Raw genomic sequence first — 18,180 nt, forward strand, 5'->3', positions numbered from 1 at the left:
CTTTAATAACAATTAACCTCACCATTTTTGAATAATTTAAAGATTTGACAATTCATCTTAAAATTAATTTATTTTTACAACAATTTCAAATAGTCTGCTCAAATTTTTCATTTTGTGAAAGATTCTCTAGATTAATAATCACTTTAAATATCTTAAAGTTGTATTAAGTATTACTTTTATTATACAATAATAAATACAATCTCATATTTTAGATTTAACACTTAAGAAATGGTAATTTGTGATACTAATTTCATTTTTATTTTTCTCACCTAAAATATAATTCTTTTGGGTTTTAAACTCATTATATAATTCACAATGCAATTTATAAGAAACTCAATATGCATTTTAGAATCTTAGTTCTTGTTTATCGCAGCCAAAAGAAGTTTGCGGTGAATTCATTTGACATTTGTTATTGATGACAAGCGTTATCGATTGTGAAATTTCCACGATTTGATTAATTCTTTGTATATTTTCATAACATATAAAAGAGAAAGGGAAACTCTTAAGAAGTACCTCAAGTCAAGCAAATTCTGAACTGGTCAATAAACGTTAATTTTAAATAAAAACCCAATAGGCAGTTTCTAAATAACTCACATTATTATTTTAAGAATAATTGATTAATAATTAGATTATTTACTTAAAATATGCAATAAACTTATACAAACCATATAAATAAATACAATTTTTTAAGAACTCTCAAAGTATTTTCTGCTCGAGTAGATTTTGTCCAGTTAAACTTGACTTTTAAACTTGACGTCTGTTGCTCTGGCTTTTGTTGTTGTTATTGTTGAGTTGTGTTGAGTTGATGGGCGAGTGTAGTGCATGCTCAACAAGGCACTATACAGATTAACTTTGACTAGTGGCTTGAAAATTAATAATAGCATAATTACAGTGCAGCATTAAGCATCGAGGGTTAACGCATTAAAGCTGAAAACTTTTTGGACCAGTTTGATAGGAGAGAGTGTGCAGATTGAAATAAATCCTGTTGGAACTGGAAGGAAGTTGTCCTGCAGACAGAAGACATTTGTCTTGTCGCTGTTTGCTGTATGTTGTTATTGTTGTTGTTGGCTGGTGTTGACTGTATGTATGTAAGTTGGTTTTTGGCTGTTGCCTGCCACCGCAGGACGCAATTCCCTGCACGCTCTGGTTAAGCTCGTCGAGCATTCGCAGTGCCATAACCAAAACAATCATCATTTGGACACTTTTAATACTTTGTATGCTGGCAGTTCGCAGTCCACTGGCTCAGCTCGGCAGCTGGCAAAGTGACATTGCTGAAGCCTTTGCCGATCCCGAGGCAACAGCGGTAACAAGTGGCATCAACAGTGACAGCCAACAAGCAACAGCCAACAGGCAACAGCCAAGAGGCAAGAGCCGACAGGCGACAAAAGTTGCCACTGCGAATGTCCTTGCCTAATTTCATGCGACATAAAGTGTCGTCGGATTCTGGCAGTCAAAACTTTCATGCTGAAACTCGTTGCGTCTCTCTCGCGGGATTGAAATTTATGCGTCCTGGGAAGTTTTAAAGCGCAAACAAACAAACAAACACTCTCTCACACACAAGACAACAATCAACAACTTGGCGAGCTGATTAGTTATGCTGCTGGTCAATATATATTCTCGTGTTGCGGCAACATTTGGAAATAAGTTGAGCTTATGTCAACATTCACGGATTATTCAATAATTTCAACTATCAAAAATTATTTGTAAAATGTTTCCAAGTTGATTAAAAACTAATCAGTAAATTAACCCGACTTGTACACTTCAATTTTAATATAAAGCTTGCTTAATGGATTTTACCTGCGAAGGCTGAGTTCATTTGAGGCATTTGCTAAATGGGCCTTGGCTAGTTGCACTTGCTGTTGCACTTGCCCCCATTACTAGTGGCCAGACTTTCGTCTTCCCCTTTGGGCAAATTGCCCAGCATGAGGATTGCTTTATTTTAGAGAATTTAGAAGCGTTTGCCGCTTGCTGTGCACTCAGCAAAACTATTTCTCTAGACCGTTCTGCAATAGCTACAACAAAAAGTTGTTAATTTTTACGTAATGGGAAAAGTTTTTAATCTCTCGTTTTCCTTTTTTTGTATTTTCTATTTTGTGTGTGCTTTTTTTTGGCACGCAATGAGAGCAACAGAGCAAACACAATAAAATCAGGCTTTATGGGAACTCCTGCTAAAACCACAAAAAACAGTAAACCAAATACAGTTGCTGTTACAAAGCTGCAACCGTAACTGCAACACAATTACACCAACAACTGGATACAAAACTGCTAAATAACCTCAACGATTTTCAATAAGGGACATGTGAGCAACTCGTTGTTCGACTCGCAGATTTCCTGTGCCATTATTTAGAGATAATCACAGAATATTGTATTGTTAGTATGTAAATAGAAATAAATACCACTCGAAACTGAATATACTAAATATTATACTATGGAAGTATGTATGAATATTATAGGGTATATCAGAGTCAGTATGTTTCACTTTAGTTCACCGATTGTCATTTTGAATTAACACAACGGTCCTAAAACTAATTTGGTTTCCAACCTCATAATCAGTTATTCGCCGAAATTCGATTGCCAGGCCATAAATTGTGCAGATTCCCGCCTCGACAGCGCCATCATTATCATCAATAAGTGATAAACTTTAGACAAATTAGTCAAAATTAACTGTCACAACATTGAAATTTGCGGTTGCGGATGCAGCTGTTGGCGCTGTCGTCGCTTCCAGCTGCTGTTTTAAAATGTTGCTAAACTCCATGTTGCGATACAAATAGTGCGAAGCTTGTTAGCTATTTTATACTCTGGCGTTATAGAAAGTCTCCCTTTTATTTTGGTAAGTTTAGTCCATTACTATTATCAGATTAGCCAACTGTAGTGATGATTGCTTAACAAAATTGTTTATAGAAAATTGAAAATGTATTGTTTTATAATGTGATTAATGGGGAGAAAAAGGCGTCTTTATGCTTGGGAAGTAGTCGTGACCTTCAAGACCGAAGCTTATAATAATAATTTATAATAAATACTATAGTATAAAGTATACACTGAAGCTTATTATAATAATTTGATGTTTGTTAGTTTGTAGCCAGAGCAATTTGAGCCTTCAGGCTCATAATTTATAATAAGTACTATAGTCTCTACGATTCCTAAAATAAAAATATTAAATTTATTTATGAAATAATTTTATATTGTAAAATCAGGCAGCTTTGATCGGGTTTAATTGCTTTGGTCGACAGCTTTTTTTCCATGTATGGTATTTTGATATTTTGAATAGAAAATTATACAAATATACCAAATATAGATTATGGTATTTTTATTGGTATATTAATTTAATATATTTTAGCTATATTATTGCTCTCTATATACATATGATATATTTTGAATAGAAAAGCACTTCGATATACCAAAATTATCTTTGGGTGTTTTTTGGCTATTAATTAGGTATATTTTAGCGATACTACCACTTTCACATTGTTTTGTTTTATTGCAAACGTGTAGCGGATATCTTAAAGGTCTAGCTGTGGCTTTGTTACATATTAATAATATAATTATTGAGATAATTTCAGAATTTGCATTTATAGCAAATGAATATAATCTAACTGTAATAAAATTACTATAACCCATAGAAAAGCAAGATCATATTCTTAGAGAAATTATCTCTGTGGTAATTTAATTTGCATCCATGCAAACTAAGTGATTGAGCTCGCAAACTTGTCTCAGTTACTGTGACACATTAAGAAAATTACTGCCTTTCAAATTTATGGATGAATGTATGCAAAATCAATGTTAATATCAAAATCATATCATTCATTATGCATTCCATTATAAACATTGTGGTTTATACATGTATGCATATAAATTACATATAACTAGGCCAGATCTAAAAGAAGGGGGAAAATACGAAGGCAACATTAACTGAAGCTTTAAATGTGCTTGGATTGAGATTTCCTTCAACTACATATTTAAGTTATATATGTATGTATGTATATTGTGTCTACAATATTAAATGTTCCAAAAATGTATTTGGTTTCAAGAAAGTTTCAGGTAATCACTTTTAAAAATAATATAATATATATTAATATTATTTATTTCTATTTATATGCGACATTATGCGCATCCACAAATATACCGCTCTAATGAGCAATTAACAACATACTTTACATACACACTTGCGTAGATGCGCCATCGTATGTATGATGCCACGCACGCGTATTAAAACTAACCTCAGCATCAGCTAAACTAAATGGCAGCACTGGCAGTCAAATGGCAGTACTGCACTTTGGTGCGAAACCCGATTTGCACGGAAATCGACCAAAATTGGAGTCATGTTCGGCGGTTTCACTCACTGTGCAAGCTCTCGGCATATCGCTCACTCGCTCACCTCACTCGCTCCATCTCGCTCTTTCAATTTCGATATTTCCATACAAATTTGCGTTCTTTTCTGTTGTTACGCTAATATTCTCAATTGCTTTCTTAGTACAAAGCGCTACTCGAGAGAGCTTACCTTCAAAAGCTTTCTCGCGAGCTTTCTACCTAAGATCCTCTGTTACTGCATATTTGTGATAAATTCGTGATGGACACACATCATTATTCGAATTTCGCACTGCAGTGCTTGCTGTCTGTTGATATTTACACAGCTTGTGTTAGGTTAGATACGGGATTACTTGTGTTAAAGTTTTAATATTCATTGTTCTAATGAGTATTGATATGAAGTTAATATACAAAAACATTTGATATTAAATAATACTCTAAATTGAATGTTCAAATAATTCTACAAATTTAACAAAATTGTGTTTTTTTTTAACATTTTCTTAAACCTACTCAAAATGAAATACATTTTTCTTGGTAATTAAAATAGACACACTTAGGTTTTTTAATTTTTTTACAAGAAAAGTAGTTTATTTTTAATTCACATTATTATTTGGTTTATTAGAAATATGAAAAATATTAATTTTGTTAGTAATAACTTCAGAAAAATATCTATACAAAATGTGCATTCCTTGTGTGTTATCATTCGTAGAAGGATAGTACTATATATGTGAAGTTATTATTAACAAAACAGAAAGTACTCATTACTACAGTTTTTATTCTTAGTTTTAATAAATTAAATATAATATTAACAATGACTAAATGACTTTTAAAATAAATTTAAAAAAAATTACTTTTCTTATAAAAAATTAAAAATCCTTATTTCGTCTATTTCAATGACCAAGGAAGTAGATTTAAGAAATTGTTTGAAAACCACAAGTTTGTTAAATTTGTATAATCATATTATATAATCATATAATCATTATTATTTAATGAAATCACAATTTTATTTGTTGTCAATTTCATTTTAATAATCATGAAAACAATAAATAATAAACAAATTTTAAGCATGCGTCTTACCTAAGACGAGCAGTGCAATTTAGAAAAATTACAACTTACAATATTTAAGACTGAAAGCCTTATAAATTAAGATAACTATTTTCTATTTATATATATTTAATTTTAAATTTTTCAAATCAGTGCTTGGAACTGAACTTAATACTATGTATGATTATCAAGATAGAAAATGTTAATTTGAGAAATCCAAGCTTCGTATTAATTCTGCTGTTTGCTTGCGCGTATGCTCAAGTTGTCTGCAGGGCGTCAGCTGAGAATTTCAAGAATGTTGCATGCTAATGGGCTTTGTAGTACCTGTATATGATGTACATATATGATGTAGTGATGTCTTGGAGTCGGGCTGGCCAAGTGGCTGCTGCAGGGCCTTGTTAGACTTGACATTGTCTTCGTCTATGGTCTCTCGTCGCACTCAGTTGGCATTCGCCTAATTTGCTTTGTGAACTGGCTGCGATTGAGATTGAGGAACTTGAGTCGAGGCCGAGGCCGAGGTCGAAGCGGATGCGGATGCGGAACGGATGTTGGCCAGAATCGGCGATGTGTCGCCAATTTGCACAATCGTAAGTGGGTCTCTGAAATTGTTTTACCAGTGGCAATAAAATGGCTGACAAGCTGCTTGACGAACTGACAAACTGACTGACTGACTGGTTGAAGCAATGACTGACTGCCAGCGAGAGTTGTTGTAGCATTGCGAAGGCTATAAATGGCTTTTGGCTGTTGGCTCTTTGGCTGTTTGGCTGTTGCTTATGTTCTTCTCCCAACTGGGGGCGTGGCACGTAAGTAGTGGAGAGCGAAGAGCGAAGAGATTGGCGGGCATATGAGCTTGTTGGGCTGGGAATGGAGCAAACACGCTGACTTAAACAAATGACTTCGGGTAACGTCCTTTTGCTTGTTTATGCATAAATTCTAAATAATCCTGAAAAGTGAAATGCGCCAAAATGCGCTGCTTCGTTCGTTCGTTCGCTGGCTGGCTGGCTGACTGGAATTGCGCTTTACTCTAATGTTTGGCTGCCGGATTTAAAAGCATTAGTTACCCCCTCTCCTCCCCGTTTAACCACCCCTTCGGAGTGGGCTGGACTTTACGTAGTTCGTAGAGCGAATGTGCATGCGTATCTCTTTATATGTGAATCTCTCTTTAAATGTACGCATGTGTGTGTGTGTGTGGCATGTGTTGTCTGTGTGTGTGTTGTCTAAGCGTCGTATGCATAATAATGCTGCGTTATCAATTTACATTCGGGGGCCTCTGCCTTAGTGAAATTTACTTGCAAATTTCGAATTACGTCAAAAAATATCATGTGAACCGCAATTTCCATCTATATTTTTCGTCTTCCGTCTGCTATTCTTCTCCAATCCTTATGCTTCTCTCTCAGTGTTAATGTTGTTGTTGCTGTTGGTGCTACTGCTGTTTTGTTGGATTTTGATGGCAGCTCTCGGCAAATTTTCAATCAATTGCTACTCTTCCAATTTCATGCATGAGAGCTGCTTAAAAGGTAAAATGCCAGTTGACCGGCAACAGCAGTTGTGCCTCATGTTGCATGCAACGCACATGCAGTCCTACTTCTCTCTGTCTGTTTCTGTGTGTGTGTGCTTGCGTGTGCCTGAAATTGAGGTATTCAAAAGTTTTGGCAGCCTTGACGATGCCATGCGGCGATTGCCGTTTGAAGTCTGCCAGGCAACGTTTATTGTTTTAATTTTGCACAGAGTCCAAAGCATTGGACATTGTTTACCACTTTGCCATTTGGCTTAGAGTGCCAGCCACAGCAACAGCAACAGCAACAGCAAAAATTACAATAGCAACAATAGCAGTTGATGTGTGCCTTAAGTGAAATGTTGGGTGGCGCCTCAGCATACGAAACAGAGAATTTCGACATCGGACAATTGCCTCAGCCTCAGCCAACAAATAATACTGAGAACTAGATCAATCTACATTAAAACCTGCATCGGGAGATACCCTATAGTCTGATTTATATGTATATGGATTGTTGCCGCTTTACTTTTCAACCTGAGTCGTAGGAATTTGTGCAAGGCGCATGGCCAACAGGTCGGATGAGTAATGTGCAAGGAATGTTTTGTGTTGCAGCGCTTTGTTAAAGCTTTAACTCTTGATGCGCTGGTTTTAACAAGTGCACTAATTTATTGCCCAAAAGTTGCCTATAGTCAATTCATTTTGCTGGGGTCTGCGTATACATTGCGTATACGTAATATGTGGATTGTACATGTTCATTGTATATACTGTACATATTTATATATAATATGTGTGTATTCGCGCAGTTCGTAATAACTCTTTGTGCCGCGCCAGGGAAACTATGAGTGCAATTGAAGTTCTTTGGCAGAGCCTCAAGATTGCACTGCTCGATGTCCTTTGCACTGTGTCTGTGTGTGTGTGTGTATGTGTGTGGGTGTATACTGACAAGCCGTCGAGTAGGTCTCCGTCAGCGTTGAGTTGAGCTGCCTGACAGAAACTTGCTGCAATTTTCGACTTGACTGCCAAGGAGTTGAACTTGCTCTCGTGCTTTTGATTCTGCTTCTGCTTCTTCTTCTTCTCGTTGTCCTTGTCGTCGACAAGTTATTTTATTGATAAACTTTTCTGTGGAGTGGCTGACTGAGGTGAGGTCTGCGAAGGGAACGAGAGGGGGGAATAAAGCGCGGTGCAAGCGGAGTTTTGTGGCAACGAACGAACGATTCTTTGACGGTTGCTCTGCGCGCTGTCTTCACATTGTTTGGCTTAAATGGCATTAAATCCTTTTAATGCTGGGTGCCGGCACCAAGGGAGATCGCAGTCGACTTTCAGGCACTTTGGGGAAATCAATTGTGCTGATTGTCCAGCAATTGAGCTGCCTCGACTGACTCGACAGCTGGCCAAGGGATTGGCATTGGCATCGCCATCGCCGTCGCCATCGCCATCAGCATCAGCATCGGGATCAGGCTAGTTGTATCCTTTTTGCTGCTTCTCCTTTTGCTTTGCTGTCTCTACTGCTGTTGTTGCTGCTTGGCTTGATTTCGTCTTTAGCTGAGTATTTATTTTAGCTATGCGCCGGCACTTGGCACATGGCACTTTTTATATTGTTTTATTTGTTTTTCGAGTCGCATTTAGGACATTATCCTGGCACAGGCAAATGGCAATTGAATGATTTGCGCTGTTGCTTAAAGCTGAAGTTGAAGTTGAACTCGACAAACTGTTGCTGGCATCCCAGAACTGGACGCAGGTGAATGTCAATCGAAATGCGAATTGAAATGCTTTGCGATTTCGATTGTGTGTGCCAGTTGCTTTATTATCCTTTTGTGCGGGAACCGAAGGTGGGGGGCAAAGGAGCGTTGCCAGGACATCGCCTTGGCTGCAGCAATGCGACCTCGTGCCCGTGCTGGCATCTTCGTTGGCATACCTTGCCACGTTTATTGCCACTTTCAAGTTGCATGAAATTAAACCCGCTTTTACGAGCAGCTATGTGAGGCCTCCAACTCGATTTCAGTCACAGTCACAGTCACAGTCTCAGCGTCGCGGCAGCCTTGCAACTTAAATCTTTAAGACAATTCCCCTCTTGCTCTCCCTAGCTGCGCCTTTTAATTATGCGAATGTGCGGCGAGCGTTGCATTGAGGGTTATTAATTGCGAGTGCAGCGGCTCAAAGATTTCAGCTTTAATGCTCGGTTAAGCCGCAGTCGCCCATTAGTAAGCCACAGCATCAGCATCAGCCTCAGCCTTAGCTTAAGCTACACCCTGAGTCGCAGTTGCATTTGCAGTCGCAGTCACAGTTGAAATACAAAAGGCTCAAAGCCGTTGTAGGAACAAAAGCCAAAGTGGCCAAAACCCCGGCTGTTGGCGAATCTTTTAGTGCAATCTGAAAAGCGGCTCTACTCTGCGGTCACGTCGCCTTTTTGCCTTTCTCTTGATAAGAAAAACGCTTAGAAAAGCGTGACCACAGCAACAGTGGCAACGGCAACGGTGTGGCAACTGAAGGAGCTGAACTCGAGCCTGCTTTCTCGACCAGGTGCAGTCTGCCGCAAGATAAACTCCAGGCTCCATGACGTGATAGGGGCAGGCGCGGTGGCTTTTAGTGAGAAGTGGAGTGAGGGGAGGGTGGAGGAGAGTATTAAGAAAACGCAACTTTAGCAAATTTTCGTTTGTGCTGAAAAAGTTTTTTCTCTTTTTTTTGCGTTTGCTTCTATGGTACGAGTATTTTTCTCTTATTCGCGCTGAATAAATCATTTTTGTGCCTTTGTTTTGTTTTCCCTCTGTGATTTTGCTAGTTTATGTTTTGGCCATTGTTTTCCAAGTCATAAAACAATTGCTGTTAAGTGCTGTTAAATTTAAATGTACGTGAAGCAAACAGAAAAGCCAAAGACTGCAAATTGCAAGTTACACGTGTCGCACGTGGCATAGACAGATTTCAAGACAGGTTTCAGCAGACAAATAAACTGTTGCATGCTTTTAGGTTGGTCTCTGCTTTTACCTTTGCTCTGGATATTTATTTCATATTGCAAATATTTATTATCCAATTATAACAACAACAATTGCAACAAGGTAGCAGTCAGTTGAGCAGCTTATCTTTAAGTAATAAATGCTTTGCTGTGATTTACCTATTTGTTTTTAATTTAGATAGATAACAGTGTGCAATATTAGCTGTAGCATTCCGTGAATAATATTTATACAATAATATTTAGACAATTTCACTTTGCCAATTTAAAATAACAGCATTCAAGGCATTTGAACTGCCTTCTAAGAATTTCCATCAATTTCACATTTCAGTTTATTTCAGAATTTAGGCTTCAAAGGAGTTTTATTCCAACCACCTCAAGCCATCTTTCCATTAGTGCTGGAACAAAACTATTCAGTAAAGTAAATGAACGGAATGAATTCACTTTTCTCTTCCATTTTTGGTTTGTTATTCACCTTTCATCATTAGTTCGTTCTTGTTTATTTGTATTGTTATTGTATGCCTTAACATTTTGAACTATTGAAATAGTATCCTATTTCCTATGAAAATAATGTCACATCTAAAGTAAAACAAAGCCGATGAAAACTAATAATAGAAAAATAGAACGATTATCGAAATCAATCGAAATCGAACCGTATACGAAATGTAGCGATAATCGAAATCGAACGAGGAACGAAATGGAACGATGAACTTTGGGAACAAAAACCAAGGAACGAAAAGAATGAGCTAGTACACTGATGAGAAGTGAACGAAATCGAATCGAATGAACTAGTTCACTGGTGAGAAATAACCTAAAGCATTTATTCAGTGAACTGTATAATGTTTACACAACACTATTTCCCACACACCACAGCACTCGCATTTATTACTTGAGTTGCCAGCACTTAAAGCCCTTCGCTTTGATTTATTCGAGGAATTGTGTAGTCTACTTTTGGGCTTGAGCTGTTGCTAATAAGCCTGAGTTTTGCACTTCATACATACAAGCAGACAGATAGACCGACACATACACACAAACATAAGCCACATACTTAGCTATTTAATTGGCTTTAATTTTCAACACCAACGGCCACAGCACGTAATCAGCCTTCACATGGCCATTGTTTTGGTGCTTAAGGCCTTTTCGGTTGACTGTCAGTCGAGTGTTCTTGAGTCAACATAATGCTGTCATACACTAGTACACATAGACACAGGCTGCCAACTTAAACACACCCATCTACTTCTAGGTGGCAAGAAGCCGAATCTTGCGTTGTCTTCGACGTGGCCGTAACGCGCTCCTTGTCTTGCCGCTGCTCAAATATTTACATTCCATTTAGGCACCGAGCTGCCTGTCTGGGCCAGCTCGTGAAGCCAGTGCCAAAGCTACTGTTGCTGCCTGCCACTACTGCTGCTACTGCTGCTGCTGCTGATGTTGACTGAAGCACTTCATCTTCATTTCACAGTTATTTTCAACTTCATTTGCGTGGTAAATAGGTGAACAAATACGCTCAGCCAGCCGTGTATTCTTCTCCCATCTAGAGTTAGACTTCCGTCGCCTAACGCCTCTGTGTCTTATGCCCCATGCCACATGCCGCACGCGTCACGGCGCACTTTTGACTCTTGTCTTGTGGGTTACGGGTTCGGGTGCGGGCTTGTGTTTGGGTTGATTTTTCGGGTTGAGTCTGTTGGCGGGCAGCACGCCGCCTCGGCATTAATATTTTCCCTCGTAACTGTGTCACGGTGTCGTTTAACTTATTAGCTTGGCCAGCTCTGTGGCCTATTTGCATTAGCTTTAACATTTTCGTTGCTTTTAAATACTCTAGCCTAGTTGGCACATTCGCTATTTATAGCCTTTTGGCAATGATAAGATAATAAAAATAATTTTAAAAAGAAGTGAAAGGCACAATTAAGGAATAATGTGATTACTATAACCAACGTTATTTTTGATTTTTATCAATCGAATATATGTAACAATATTCGATAAATTAAATGATTTTCATACACGAACTTTTGAAAATTTCCTAAATGGAAAGATACATATGTACATTTTTATCATAAATAATTACCAAACACATAATACACATAATGTTTATATATTTTGCAGTTATTCAATATTGAAATAAAAACAAAAGGCATGGCTAGACGTCAAGTGCTCACAACATGTTTCGCTTTCGTTCTTCTTACAAAGTTTTTGTCATATAATCGATAGATTACTCAATTAATCGAAAGCTCATTTTTCGATACAACTACATTGCTAATCTAAACAATCGATTAATGTGTATTATGCGATTAATCGTGCCATCACTAGTACCGGTAGAAAAGAGTTGATAGAGAGGGATAGCGTATTAAAAAGTCGTTGAACTATTTATTTATGCATAACTTTACTACAGGGTTGACAAGTCGAGTGCAAAAAATGTTGGTTAAGAGCGCTGCTGCGGGAAGATGCAGCGCAGATTAAATAATTCATTAAGAAAACTTGCAGAGTGCCTTTGCCTCCCTCCCGCCGGCATCCTTTGTGCTCTTCTCATGCTTCTCGTGCTTTTCGTGCTTCTCGTTATTCTCGCCCCGGCCACAGTGCTAGACCAATGTTGTCATCAGCGTCAGCGTCATCGCCTCGTAGATGTTTTGATAAGCTTGGGTAATTAAGCGCTGAGTGTTGGCGTCGTCAACATAGCCGTTGTCGCAGTAGTTGATGTTAGTAATGGCGTTGGCGGAGCCGTAAAATATACCCGTGGCCGGGCAAAGTTTTAGCGAGCGAATAGACGACATGAATTTAAATAGAAATTAAACTAAAATGAGTAACAGCAACAACAAGCACAACAACAACAATTGCCGCTTAAATTGTGCAGCCAATTTGGCATTTGGGCTCAGTGAACGCTGGGGATATTGCAAATATTAAATACAATTTAATAGCAGCGCGAAATTGGCGCAGCTTGTAAACAAGTGAAGGCAACAGCTCAGCTCAGCTCGACAGCCAAGCGAGCACCCAACACGGACGGTGAAGGACAACAGAGGCAACCACCAAGAGCCAACAGCAATTAAAACTGAATGCGAGTGCGTGTGTGTGTGTGTGAGTGTGAGTGTGTGGGTGTGTTTGTGTTTGTGTGTGAGCGGGCAGAAAGGCACTTCATATGCATGACAATGTCATGGCAACTTGTAAGCAGCCACGCCCTGCCATAGCCGCCGCCCTTCTTTTTGCAGTGTTGCACCAGCAGATTTATTGCAGGAAAACAGTCTGCGCCAGTCTACGTATGTATGTGTAAGTGCGTATGTGTGTGCCTGTAAGAGTATGAGTGAGTGCGTGCGAATGTGTTTATTCCACAGTATTTTTATTTTGTTGTTTTGCTCTTTTTTTCAATATATTGGGAGATTGGGCATTGTTGGCCTTGGCTCGAAAGCTTTTTCTTTGTCGGTGTTAAAACCACTGTAAGTAACTAAGTTGCAGTTGCTGTTGCAGTTGCAGTCGCATTCGCATTGACATTGCCAGTTGGCTGCTATGGTTGCATTGTTTGCCTTGCTTGTGGGATTGCTGTCGGCCAGTGTTTTCAATAACAATTTCCACAGCTTGTTGCATTCCGCTTATTTGGCTCCCTGCCCGAAACATCAACATCGACATCAACAGCAACAACAACACGAGATAAAGTTCCTTATCGCATTAAACACATACGGCATTCAATAGTATTTGTATATACTGTATGTAGTTGCAAGTGTCTGTTGAATATTCAGATTTGCTTTTCTACTTTGAAATCCGATTCGCCAAAGGAATTTCAATTCAAAGTGAATAATTAATACTTGTAAATTATAAAGTTGAAACGTCTGAAATTCGAAGCACAGCAATTGAAATTATCATATGAATTCGTAAATACTCGTAAAACGCCACAAGATTGAACAAATATCCTTCAAAGTAAGCGTTTCAATCAAACCGAATATACATAAATAGCTTAAATTCTAAACTTGTGACCATTTGCAGCAAGAAAATATAATTTTAGATAGAAAATTCTTGTATTGAAATGTTTACTTTGATTTAGTCGATTTGACACCTTTTTTAGATGTAAATTTTGTTTTGAGTAAGCTACTCGACTGTAAAATACTAAAATTTTGTAAATTAAAATCCAAAATACACTAATATATTCCAGAAGATACATTTTGTATAGCGAGTTCACAATTTGCCAGATTGACAACCAAAGATTTTCGACATATAAATTATTTATTTAAACCACTTAAAATTGAGAGTGAGTTTTTGAAATAATGGTTGCTATTCGTTTAAATAAACTTAAAATTGTACAAATATGTACAAAAATACACGAATATACATATCTTATTTGTTTTATTTCAAAATTATGATTAAAGAATGAAATGTTGTTAAAGAAGTTAAAAAAGCTTGAAGTCATGTTTAATATTTTTGTTAAAGCGAAAAGTTCTTAAACTCAAAATTTGTATTTTAGTTTTTAGAACGTAGTTTTGTCATCTGTATACTCTTGATTTAGATACACGGAACTTTTAACTCATTTTTAATTTCTTTCCGGCATTCGAATGTTAAAGTGAAAGGCCCATTGGGCTTTAAAAAAAAAGAGGTGCATACCCATTAGATGGCCGAATTAAATTGGCAACGAAGGGTTTACAAAATACGCCGCCGCTTGCACATTGACTACGGGATACAATTTCGCATTGATTTATTGCCATGTTGGGACACTTTCTTCTCTCTTCTCTCTTCCTCTCCCCCGCTCCGTTGCCGTCAGCTGCTGTACTCCTGTCGCTTTCTCCTGCTTCAGTTGCTCGTCGGTGCATGAATGTCACTGCTGGGCCAAACGGGCAAGAAAACGAACACTCAACATCGAGGGAGTAGCTGGTAACATAGAGAACAAAGCGAAAACAGTGGCAAAAGGCAATGCTAACAAATAACAATAGTAGCAGCAAACTAGAAGAGCCCGTAAAAAGTGTAGCAAAGAAATCAGCGAACGTTAGCAATTAATAATGGCCCAAAGTAGTGGGAATAAACAGACATCGGGCATCGGACATCGGACATCGGACATCGTTTGGACACAGACATTTGGTGGCCTCCGAACAAGGAATTAAGTCAACTTGGAAAAAAGAGAGCTCACATATGATATGGGCTCATAGAAAAAGAGGACAAGAAGAGTCACAGCTGCAGTCTGTTCAACCGATGTTGGCAGTATGAAATAGCTTAAAGTGGTTGCCAATTGTCAATGATAGTAAGAGGAGAACTTAATACCTAAAAACGAGTGCATCACAATGAACATTGAAGTATTAAATGCAGTGAAACCCCCTCTTAGGCGGACAACTATCGTCGTCAGTTTTTACCTCGCCAATAGTCTTTTAAATTTGAATTTTCGACAGTATTTCAAAAATACAAAAGCAACTACTTATTAAGGGTCTTACTTGCTTTGTTTTGACAATCTAGTATATACATACATAATATATTGAATGTAGTACTATATCAATTTACCAAAATAGCCTTTGATATTTTTAGTATTTTTTGTAGTATTTATATATTTGGTAGATATATATATATATATATTTTTTTTTATGAGTAGCGGTTATCTCACAGTCGAGCACACTCGATTATTGCTTTCTTTCTTTTTTAAAATTCGTTTTTATGGTATGTCTTTGTTTGCAGCAGAAGCAAACAATCCGGTGAGCTTCTCATTTTCCTAATCTTTCAGTTTTTATATTTTTTTTTATTTATGACAAGTGTGTTGACATATTTTTTTTTTTGGTAAGTTGTAAAGACGCATTTTAAGGTAGCTAACAGAGTGGAAACTTGTCGAAAACTAAAATAGTATAGAACGTTTAAAATTACTTATAGTTAATTTCAGCATCTATATCCTTTGTTCACCAGTGATTCAATAACTTAGTTATCAAACAAGTGCCAGATTCTTATAGAGTATGCGTTATTTGAAGCTAGATGCTAGGTCATATACAATAATAACTAACATATAACTACATACAAATTGTATAAATTATTTAAGAAGTAATTGGTATGTACATTTTGAAGTATATTTATTTATATTTCTCATTCACACTCAATTGCAGCTTACTTACGTGTTTTTTCGTTAACCAGATTCCAAAACAAAAGAATTGAGACAGCTGTAGCCGTTTGAATAAACTTTTAGAAACCATAAAGACCGTAGTTATTATTAAGTGTACAAAAAAAAAAAAAAAAAATGAAACTCTATCTTAAAAATTACACTTTTAATTGGGTTTTCCGGCAAGGCAAAAAATGTAAACTAATTTGTATTTTCTACAATACAATTATTGATTACAAATATTGGGAAATGCACTAAATGTTGAAAATAAATGAAAATAATTATCAGAACAAATAAAGCAAACATTTTTTTAAAATGTATATTAAATAAAATGGACAACCGCATACTTGCATTAGAAATCAAAATAACAGTTATTATTATGATGAAAAAGTTATATTCATTTTGTGCTTCTATTATTACATTTGATTATAATTGTAACCCTAATTTAGGTGTTATTCAATATCAATAATTAGCCACAGATTCCTTTATATTTTTATTGAGTGTACTTATTTGTTTATGACTCTATGCTTATATTTATTTTTTATTTATTTATTAAAGTAAGTAAATAATTTGGATTTAATTCTAATTTGTAACTTTTTTTGATAATGAAGATGCTAATACAGAAGTAATAATGCAGCCCTTGAAGCATCTTTTAAATATTATTATTTGGTCCTTTAAATTATGTTTTTTATTTAAAATGTTTTTATCTTTTTGAAGAAACTTTGCAAACTTAATTCCCATTTTACATTTAACAGCCTGTGAAATTTAAATGGCAGTTAAAGCCATTTGCACAGCCCGTGCGGGAAAGTTGCATAATGTAAAAATTAAATGCCACGTACGCAGGCACGCCCACGCACATACACACACACACACATTCGCACACATACGCGAACGCGTACGCACACATGAATAGTGCTGTCATATGTAATTATTAATTTCTAAAAAGCCATTCAAAATAATATAATTTTAAAATATGCTCTAGCCGATGACGTGCCTGCAAGCCGGACACAACTAGTAAAGGGCAGTGAAAGAGAAGGAAAGAGGGAGAGAGAGAGAGAGTGCGCTGCAACGATCCAAATGCGAGCAAACAAATGGGCAATGGTCAATGGTTAATGGTCAGCGGGCAGCTGCTTGGTTACAAATGTCGTTAGACCCGTTGGGCATAAATTTATTTTGCTCTGTCCGAAATCAATATGCCCGTAGTGCAAAGAAAATCGCCAACTGGTTAAACAGTGGACGCACAGTTTCCCCATTTCCTTCATTTGCCCCCGTTCAGCCAAATATGCTGAATTAACATTTTACATATGTTGCGATATTTATAGTCTACTAATCCGAACTCTCACATTACACATACGCCGCGTGTCACGACCGCTTTTCTTTAATTTGGTTCGAACCTAAAATTTAATTGTCGTGTGAAAATTAGCAAAATACTCGAATGAATGCAATAAAAGAGGGGCACAACAAAATCGTTTTGCATAACAAATTCAATTAAATATATAGTGCTGGCATTAAAACGCCATTAAACGTAATTGGAAATGGAAATTGTGTTAAAATAATATCAATTGGCATATGGCAATGATTTACAATACCAAAAACAACACCATAATTAACATATATTTACTTCAATAACATGAATAGCTCTGGCAATGTTTTGTATAAAAGTTGTAACTTGTTAAAGATCAATTGATCATTGTTTCAAGGAAGTTTTTCCTTTCTTATCTCTACTAAAGTTATCATTATGTCTGTAATATCTTCGCATCTACCCACATATGTACATATATATAATGCTCCAAAATGTGCACATTTATGTTAGAAGTTGTTTTTCATACATAATTCGATGCAAGTGCATTTATTTAATGTTTCAATTTGTAAAATCGCAAAACAAACATGAAACGTTTTCACACAATACACAAGTAAGCCCACGTAGGTGTGAGTACAATACAGTTATTATTGAGATTGTCTCTTTGGTTTTGCATTAGACACGATCAGCGAATGCTTCCTTTGGCAATCGACTATCGATTTTGACGAATCTCTTTTTGACTATTGAACTTAGCTTTGCTTGAATTCGTCAAATAACGGTGCGAAAATGAGGCGCAAAACAAAGAATCTATTTTTAGCTATGTGCATGCCAAATTTTATTTCGTTTACCTTTTGCATTCTCTTTCTACTAATAAGAATGCATGCAGACAACGGCTTTTTGCGTGGCACAAGTATTTTGACAGCATCAGTATGGAAATATTTTTACACTTTTAAGCACGCGAGAATTAAAGAACTTCTGTGTTTAACTTTGAGCAATATTAAACCTTGTTATTAAAATAGAAAGTTATTAACAATTATTAAATAACA

At 36.7% G+C, this 18,180-nt stretch overlaps 1 long non-coding RNA gene across 1 annotated transcript; it reads left to right on the forward strand.

Moving 5' to 3' along the window:
- Positions 1–10,436: 10,436 nt before the first annotated feature.
- LOC133842383 (uncharacterized) lies at positions 10,437–16,877 on the forward strand. The gene is made up of 2 exons (XR_009894395.1): positions 10,437–10,590; positions 16,817–16,877. It is a non-coding gene; the product is annotated as an uncharacterized LOC133842383 (long non-coding RNA).
- Positions 16,878–18,180: the final 1,303 nt, after the last annotated feature.

This window comes from Drosophila sulfurigaster, chromosome 3 (assembly GCF_023558435.1).
Source record: "Drosophila sulfurigaster albostrigata strain 15112-1811.04 chromosome 3, ASM2355843v2, whole genome shotgun sequence".
Lineage (NCBI taxonomy): Eukaryota > Metazoa > Arthropoda > Insecta > Diptera > Drosophilidae > Drosophila > Drosophila sulfurigaster.